This window comes from Amblyomma mixtum, chromosome 3, assembly GCF_055824585.1.
Source record: "Amblyomma mixtum isolate Tamu chromosome 3, ASM5582458v1, whole genome shotgun sequence".
Taxonomy (NCBI): Eukaryota; Metazoa; Arthropoda; class Arachnida; order Ixodida; family Ixodidae; genus Amblyomma; species Amblyomma mixtum.
The window spans coordinates 114,559,087-114,568,330 of record NC_143014.1 but is presented as its reverse complement, the minus strand read 5'-3'; the positions used below and the strand labels follow the sequence as shown (position 1 = coordinate 114,568,330).

General features: G+C 49.3%; 1 non-coding gene across 1 annotated transcript; it reads right to left on the bottom strand.

Moving 5' to 3' along the window:
* Positions 1-3,270: 3,270 nt before the first annotated feature.
* TRNAS-CGA (transfer RNA serine (anticodon CGA)) lies at positions 3,271-3,343 on the bottom strand. The gene has a single exon. It is a non-coding gene; the product is annotated as a tRNA-Ser (tRNA).
* Positions 3,344-9,244: the final 5,901 nt, after the last annotated feature.

Here is a 9,244-nt window from a genome sequence, read left to right as displayed (position 1 = left end):
AACATTAACGCATAGAACGTCCCCACCAAGACTTCCGCGAATCCTGCAGGGCAGGCAGCACAGAGTGTCTTTGTGACTTGAGCCACGTCTGGGTTCCTAATCAGTGGCAAAGGGACGCACACTGTTAGAGCATGCCGCACTTGTCGTGTGACGTGGGTGAGAGACACAGCGCCAGTGCGCAGTGGGCCAGTGCTTTTCGGTAATATGCCGTGTGCAAGCAGAATTACGTCAAACGATAACGCAAAGCCCTAACGAATACCCTAACGCAGCAGCGTGCGCATAGCGTGACACCACACAGTTTCCACGAGCAAGAACCGTCTCTTTGTGGTACAGGCGTACAAACTGCACATCAGAGTATTTCTACTTCACGTAGCTGTCACAGCCGAAGACAAACTTTTTTCCAGTCCTTTTCGGGGTTCTTTGCTTGCTTAGGTGACCGTCATATTAAGTTAACTTTGTTGCTAAGAGCGATTTCGCTGTGTCCGTAGGTCATAAGCATATCGCCGCATCTCACAGAAAGCGCTAATGGTCTTAGTTTTCACGGTACGCTGTGAGAATGTCAGAGACGGTGGCACGGAAGTCTGGTTTATAATTACAGTTGAATTTAATTTCTGTTTAGCAGGCTCAACACGTTCGAAAAGAGTTAACGCCGCTTGAACAGTGTTTGTTAGATTTACCTTTCCTGAACGCGTATTACCTAAGAATTGGCTTGGCAGAATGCGTTCGCTTCAATGTGAAATTCAACACACAGAGGTCTAGTACAACTTTATCACTACTGCCCAGCGCCAGCTACAATTGCGCTATTCACGACAAGACATGCATGCACAGTTTACGCCTAGAGGGAGCGGCGCACAGTTCTAATGGCATACTCTAACGCCGTCGGCACTCGGGCAGCGTGATGTGGCAAAAGAGCCGACAATTTGCGTATCTTGGTCTACCAACAGGCAGACTGAGAGACCACTGATGCGACGAAAAGGAAGTTAAATTTTTTTTTATAAAGACCCTGCTTTGCTACGAAATTGAGAGGGAAGTCTGCCACGGGACGATTTCTTCGAAATTTAAAGCTGTGCCCTCAGGAATATTAGTTGATGCACGTCTTTTGTCACTGCTTGTCGTTCTTGCTGGGAGTTTATAGGCTTTCACTTCAGCCTACTGCAAGAATCACAAAACTATTTGACGTGTACACGCCAGGGAAGCGTATTTTTGTCGGACAGTCCAGTTAATCAAAATGATAAATGCTGAAAAAATACACACCATCGTGGCTAATTACTCCGGAATAAGTTTTTTCCACTTTTTGAGTTATTGGGAGATGTCGACAAGGAAGATAGGCTTCAGCAGCGTATCAACATTTATCTGCACGCATACTTCTCCCCTGTATGCATACACTTTCTGTTGTTCTGGTATGTGCTGCGAATGGCGTCAAAATGATCGCGAAATGACTCTTGAGAAGATAACATTTTTGATGCAGGGTCGTGCTTAGGTTTGACACACAGTTGCATGAAAGGTCAACAGAATTCTGTGGGCTGGTGCCAGATTGCATACTTCATAAAGCCAGCCTCCACCGGTGCTCTTTTTTTAGCGATAAACTCATTTTGTGGCACTGTATACAGCCTTCGTTATGATCTCATCAGTCAAGGGCTGACGATGCTTTTCCTGGAGCTGTAAAAGTCCAGACGGTCTAATAAGAATTTTTATGGCAGGACGAAATGCAAAAATGTCAGCGTGCCAGGCGACCCCTGTGAAACTTAAAGAACCCCAGGTCATAGGAATTTTATCCAAAGCCCTCCACTACAGCGCCTCTCGTAGCCGACGCACATCTTCAGAGCGTTAAGATCCCATGTTGTAATGTTTATGGGTGTGTATATAAATGACAGCACGAGATCGTACGGTTCTGTCGGCAGCAGACGCCGCTTGTTGACGTCGTTCGGAAAACTCGGGCCTTTTCGATTTGCGCGCTTGCAGGCAGGTTTTTATTTATTTATTTATTTTATAGCGAAAGCTGTTGTAGCTTGGGTTTAGCCATACTGGTTGTTTCAGCGAAAGCTTTAAAAATTTTTCGAAAATAGGCTTTCTCTGGAAAAAATATGGCTTTTGCGGTATAGTATTACCAGTGTTGGCGTACACCAGCAAACCGGTGAATCCTTTTCAGTAGTAATCTGGTTAACTAACTTTTAGCAATTAACTTTTTAACTTGTAGAGTTAAACGGCTAGTTGCAATTAAAGATTTGTAGCCGGTAGTCAGTAATAGACATATCAGTTTTTAGAATTTCGAAAACGCGACTTCTCTTGCCGCTGTGGCTCGACAAAATTTGGCTTTTTCGACTGGTTACGTGCGCTGGAGGTGTTGCTTTGTCGGCATGCTTTCGAAAGCGCATGTATTTTCGCACGATGCCGCCAGATTTTTTTTTCGAGCCACAGCGGTGAGAGTAATCACGTTTTCGAAATTCTAAAAACTGGCGTGGTTAATACGAGCGACCGGCTACAAATATCTAATTGCAACCAGTTGTCTATCTGTGATAGTTAAGAAGTTAGTTATCAGAAATTAGCTAACCAGCTTGCTACTTAAGACAATTCACTGGCTTTCCGGTGTCCGCCAACATTGGCTATTCCGCAAAAGCCATATATTTTTACCCCGAAAAACATATTTTTGAAAATTTTTGTCACTCTTTCCTGAAACTCCTGGTATAGCCCTGCATTCGACCGTCGAATCCGCAACGTCCGCCGTGAACGCTTAATTAGCGAATTAATTTAACTTAATTATGAACTTTTATTTCAACTAAATAAGTGTAGAGAGAGAAATCCCCGTTCCCCTTTCAGGGGAGAGGAAGGAGATGAAAGTGCGGGTGGGAAGAGAAAAAGAGGGTGGGAGGTAAGGGGCTCGGGAGGAGGCACTGGCGAGAGCGGAGGAATGCTCAGCCGGAAGGTGGCTGCCACGGAAAGAACCCAGAGGGCGGCTACCATAGAAGGAGGGGGATGTGACGAGGTAGGAGGAATGCGCAACCTAAGGATGATTCCACGGCAGAATGCAGGGCTACATGGCGGAACTAAAGCCATAAGAGCTTTCGCTGATGCATGCGCTAAGATGAAAAGCCTACCTTTACAATTTTTTTTCTTGCTCAGATGAAAGGTAGAACAATTATTACATGCGAGACACATGAAGGAAGTCAACAGTAACGAAACTAAGGAGCACAGCGGATCTGTTTTTATATTCTTATAATTTGTGGTTTTCGTGAATGGCTGATTAATAAACGCAGAAGAAAAACAACCACATGCCGCCAATGGGATTTGAACCCACGACCTCCAAATTTCGCGTCCGGGGCTCTACCAACTGAGCTACGGCGACGGCTGTCGAATCTTATTCTTCCGGGGGTATTTATGTGTAGTGTAACAGGACGTTGAAAGTGTTCACCAGCGCCACCCTCGACCATAGCGGCGGAAGTATAATACGTCCTGTATTAGCGCGAGTGACATGCAGGAAGGTGGTCAAACGGTAAGGGCGGAAGCTGTGCGAGAACCCTCTAATGCTACCTGTGGCTACATAGCTGCCAGCTTCGAAGCCCTCGATGGACTATTCAGCAGACAAGGGAACGAAAAGAGGTGATCGTTATGACACACATGACGGAAGTCAACGGTCACTGAGACCAAAGACCATAGGGGATGTCTTCTTTTTTATTTGTGTAATTTGGGCTTCTATCAATGAGAGATTAATAAAAGCAGAAGAAAAAAAACAACCCCATGCCGCCGGTAGGATGCGAGGTTTATTCGCAGAAGGTGCAATGCAATATTTCGGAAGAGAAGCTTCGGAAAATCTTGCGATGCGTCCCAGCACGACATTGGTTGGAGACGGCCAGACTTGACGGTGTTAGGCGGCAAGACAATGCAAAGCAGAGCCTGTCGCGCAGGAAAAGAAAAAGGTGGACTTCGCCGCAGCGCAGATAGAGGCGCGTGCCGCATCTGAGGTCCGCTTTCACTCACGAATGAAGCTCGCATACTTTCTTTCCCGCCACAACCGACTAACGTCTGAGCGATGGGTGGCGTTCCTGAGGTCACGGCTTCCCCTGAGTTACGCGCTCTCAGTGTATTGCTCGGGCATCGGAACACTTGCCGGTTTGGTGTCTCCACAGAGAAAGCCAATATCAGTGCGCAGCAGTTTGGCCTCTCGCACGGGGCGGCCTCGACCCGATGCCGGCGCAGTCGTTAATTCGCCGCCAGAAAGCTGAGCACACTGAGCCCGTGATCTTTGGTATCGTCGCCCACTGAGCTTCTGTTTAAGCCCTGCACGAAAAGAATGTGCGCCTTCGGGACAGGAAACGAAAACAGGGGCGCCTGCTGCAGTTCGGCGGAGAGAAAAACGAGCCGCCGGGAAGGGGCTGGCGTAGTAGAGGGCGTTACCGCGCGAGCTGCTGCTGGGCGGAAGCAGTGACTTCTACAAACAGTCGGTCCACCAGGAACGAGCAGCAACAACTCTGGCCGAGATTTAAGACCAGCGTTTTACACGTCCTTTTCCCTCGCTCCTTCTCGGGGCACGAGCGGAGGAAAGGCGGACACTAATGCTCCGGCCTCCCACCCCGCTCGCCCTTCTCTTCCTCATTCGGGGAAAATGAACTTGTGTTTGCTTCCGTGTGGGCTTCGGACGCATGAATGCGGAATGCAGGCTCTTTTGCGCCGGGCCTAGCCCCAAACCAAGACCCACACGTTGGGGGGTAAGAGAGCAGTGTGGGAGCTTTGTTTTTGTTGATGAGGACCATGTTGCGCTTTGGGGAGCGCAGAGATCGATAGCTCTCTATGCAAATGGCTCCGACACCCAGGCGCCGCCGGTTTTTCTCGCTTATATCTTCGGCCTTTCGTTTTTCTTGCCGCGCGCGCGTGCGTGTGTGTGTTGTATATGCGCACGGCCGAGCTTCTTTTTCTCTCTGCTCGACTGGATGAACGTCCTGCCTTGTGCGGCCTGACGCAGGCGGCAGCGGCTGCTGCTCATTATTTTGAGTCGCTTAACATTTTCAAGGTAAAAAAAAAAGCAACACCGAGAAAACTTCGCGTCCCTTGTATCGAAGAAAGTGGAATGAAATGAAAGGCTAGAGAATTGATCGAGTCATGCTTCGCTCCCCAGTGTTCGATGATAAAGTGAAACATTAGGGATTACCAAGTTGTCCTGGCAAAAAGAGAAACAACTCGGAGGAAAAACTGCGTTCTCAACGTCGTTAACTTTTATGACGAACGTTTTGCTCATTGTACTCGTCGTCAATTCAAGAACGGAGTCTGCTTGTTTATTTCTCGTTGCGCTCGACTCTCTCGGAGGTTGTTTTAACTGCTATTTATGAGCTCGGTTACTTTAACGGGTCATCTATTGCTGGTTTCTTAAGAAGGTGAGAACTGTGGCAATGAATCGCGAGCAACATCCACTAACCAAGATCCGAGGCAGCGAAGAGAATATTCGCAGCACCCCGCAGAACGCTGCTGAAAATGCTATCTAAACTACGTCGTCGTCCGCCAGGCACTTGAAAGAGCCACGCTTGACCGAAGAGTGTAAATGTTTTCGACGTGGTACAAATTACTGACGGTCAGGGGCAGTGATCTGGTTTTCATGCCGTGTTTGGGAGAGTGTTTACACTGCATGTACGTCTCGAATATAACATAAAGACAGAAAATTTGCGAAGCTAATGTGATCGAATGGCAGCCCAACCGAAGAAGGCTGCGGAATACGTTACTTGTGTTACAGATCGTTGTTCGTGTATCTACTTCGCACAATATTTTCGCTGGTCGTCGGCCGGTCTACGCTCATACCGGAGGTATCCTATGCACCGATTACGTTCGACAAGCATTGTTGCTCTGTTATTGTGTTGTTATTTACTATTGCTACACTCTTTAATCCCCTTAGGAGGATAAAAAAAAAAACAGAAGAAAATGAGAGAAGGATTCCGTGCTAGCATAGCTTCACCATGCTTAAAGCCAATTAGATTTAAAAGAAAGGAAGTAAAGTACTTAAAAGAATAACTTAGAGGCCCCGTGACTCTGCTCAAGTCGGCTTCGGACGAAAATCGTCCTGTCTGCTCCAGCTGAATGTTCTATAATTGGCTGTCACCAGTAATATACTGACAGTTAATGCAGGCAGCAAGACTAAGACCTCAGTGTGAGTAACTGAGCCTAGTAGCCTAATGAAACTGTTGAGCCCAAGCTCTTTAATTTTTTTTTGTTCGCTGCAGCAGAATAAATTGCAGTAAACGCCAATGCGGGAGTTGAGGCGCAAGAAGCAGCCTCATCGCCCCCAGTTGATGCTAAGTTCTGGGCCCCCCTTCCGGACCAGGTCCTGCCTCTGTGCTTTTTTGCACACCATTTATGCAAGCGGCGAAGCCAGCTTGCCGTTGTAGGAGCGACCACCGCGGCAGGCATCGGCTAGTGCGCGCTGTGGAGCTGACGCCGGTGAGGCGACCACAAGTTGCACGGCGCGCGCGCACACGCGCACGTACGCACAAACACACACAGACGGGGCAGCTCTATTTCCGTGCTTGCCGAAGCAGATCCAGAAAAATGCTGCGCGGCAGCGTGTTTCCCTTCTTTTATTTTTGTGCTCTCTCGAACCATAACAATGGAAGAGAAAAAGGCACAGGATGCGCGGGGCTTTCGGCGAGTGCTGTCGGAGCGTCTTGTCGGAATGGAAGCGACGCGTGTTCGTGTAACGCTCAGCACCAGTTGTAATTGCAAAGCATTAAAGCAAGCCGCGCGCAGACAGCCGCCTAGGTCGTTACTGGCCTCGCGCTCCAGTAACGACGTGCTGCCAAGCTGTTTGCGCGTCCCGCTTTGCGGTTGCGCTCCGGTACCCGCACATCCCTCCTTTCCCTACGTTCCCCTTTACGTCCCCCTGCCCACCTTCCCCGGCCGGCTCTCTTCTTGTGGCCCACGCCACCCGCACCGTGTTTGCGTTTCGGTTTCGCCGTGAACGCGTGCTGTGAGGCGCAGCACTGCTGCATCGGGTACCAACGTGGGCATTTTCGACCCGCCGTCCCCCATCCCCCCTTCACTACCGACGGCCGGCCTGCGTCTGTGTGCGTGCTTGTGCGTCAGTGCGCGCGCTCTTATTCTCCCCGACGGCGCGTTACGAAGTGGAGTCCAAGCTCGCCTTGTTCAATGCTGCGCCACTTACCCTTCCCTCCACCGCATCCTGCCACACCCCCCTCCCCTTTTTTTATATCCTCCTACTTTGCGACGTCGACCCCGCGGCTGCTAGGCCAGCGGCTAACCTCTGTGCGCGCGAGGCGGGGTTTAATTACCGAGTGTTTGCTCCCAGTCACGCGATAACTGAGCATCTCGCCGTAGTTTCCTTCAAGTATAAGCGGCTCCACTTAATAAAATTGTCGTTTCTTTTCTGTCCTTTGTCCCTCGCCCTCTCTACTTTGCCTTGTGTAGTAGCAACCTCTTTTTTTTTTATCGTGCCCGTTATCATAACATTACCTTAACGAGAGCCAGCGCAGGGATTCGGAAGTTACTCTCGCGATGAGGCACTTTGAGGCGGGATTTTCGTATTTCTTCTTTTTATTTTCACTCGCCATACTCTGTAATTGCTTCAGAAAGAACGCCACGAAAGCTCGCGTAGTTATTCATGACGAGAGGACAGGGCTTCCATTAGTGGGAAAATTTCTCATTAGAGAGAATGAGCCTCGTGAGATTTCAGTGCGGACAGGAACTGTTCACTCCGACGGAAACAATGGGTATGCGGTGAGACGGCGGGAGCAAGCAAACAAGTCTGAAGGATATTATGCGAGCAGAGCTCGCGGGAGAGGAACTCGATGCTAATTTATCAACAAGAACTTTTATTTCTTTTTTTTCCTTTTCGCGCTGCGCTTCGGAGCTTGTTTAGAGCTCATGTGGCGGTGGCAACATTCAGATACAAATATACGCACTACAAGATACAAATATACGCACTACATGCTTACGCTGCGGCGTATTAAGGCACTTTTTTAAGCTGCAACAACCGCAGGCTGTAACAGGATTTTCCCCTTTCCGTGATTACTTTGGAACGTTATCAGAAGTAGGATTGCGTGCTGGAAGACGATGATTATCCCCTTTTGATGCACACAAAGACGAGACGAGCTCAATGAAAAGAGCACACCACGTGTCACGCGCCTTTGCTTCCAAGCGAAAAACAGAGACATTCCGTGCCACGTGTTCGGCGTGCACGTCACGAAACGCACACGCGTGAGTTTGCGTAAAGGTAAAGGCAGCAAAAGACATCTGGAGGCCGTTTTGTTACAGAACCCAGGAATATCAGAAAAATGTTACTGGGTACACTTCATTCGCACTGGTGAAATTTATTGCGAAGGTAAAACAAATTGTATCGGCGGTAACGAGGGTAAAAAATAATGAATACGAATGGGGGGGGGGGGGGGGGGGTCGCAAATTTTAGAACGTACTCGTTCAAAGGAGCAGCGCAAATTCATTTTCGCTTTCGTCAACTTTTCGAAGGTCTGACTCGATTCTTATTTTTGGCCGCTTATTTCACTCCACTCTACCGGAGCCCGAACGTCCGCGAGCCGTGACCCAGCAGCAAAGACTCGTCATGGTCGTCGGGCAGGAAGCGATATCTCGGGTGAACTGATGCGCAAACGTGTTCCCCGTTCGAGCCGCGGAATCTTCGAAGACGGACCACTTCCGCCGCCTTTCCGGCGCCACTTTTGCCGGTCTGCCCTAGGCCCGGCTAAGTAGAGTTTCGCACACAGGCAATGAGGCTTGTTCATATAGAAGCGAACAAAATTATTAAATAAGCTGCACGGTCGACTCCGCGGCTCGGATGAGGCGACGCCGATGAAGCGAGCGATACAGCAGACGCCGGGAAGCGCAATCTGTCAAGCGCTTCCTGTCGGCACTGCTGCGCGAACTACGCGTCCTCTGCGCAGGGCAGGGATGAAGCGAAAGCAACAGGGGCAGTTTTTCTGTTCGGCGCAACCGAAACTCCGCGCGCATTCTGAGTTACTTTTCGCAGTTCTGATGTCCGCATGTCTTTCGTTGCCTTACAAGAATAATAGAGGCAGTTTTGAGCGCCACTAAAAGTTGACTGGTATTTTCCAGAGTCCGCTACCGAGCCAGTCAAAGCGAGTCTTGAGCAATTTTTTTTTTACCTGCCGGATTTACGACAGTACGCCACACTGCTGCAACGGGAGTCACTCTTTAGTCTGAGGTGTCGGAAGTTTAGAGAACAGGGGTCGCCGTCGCAGCCGCCGCACGGGGACACAGTTTGCGCCGAGCTGCG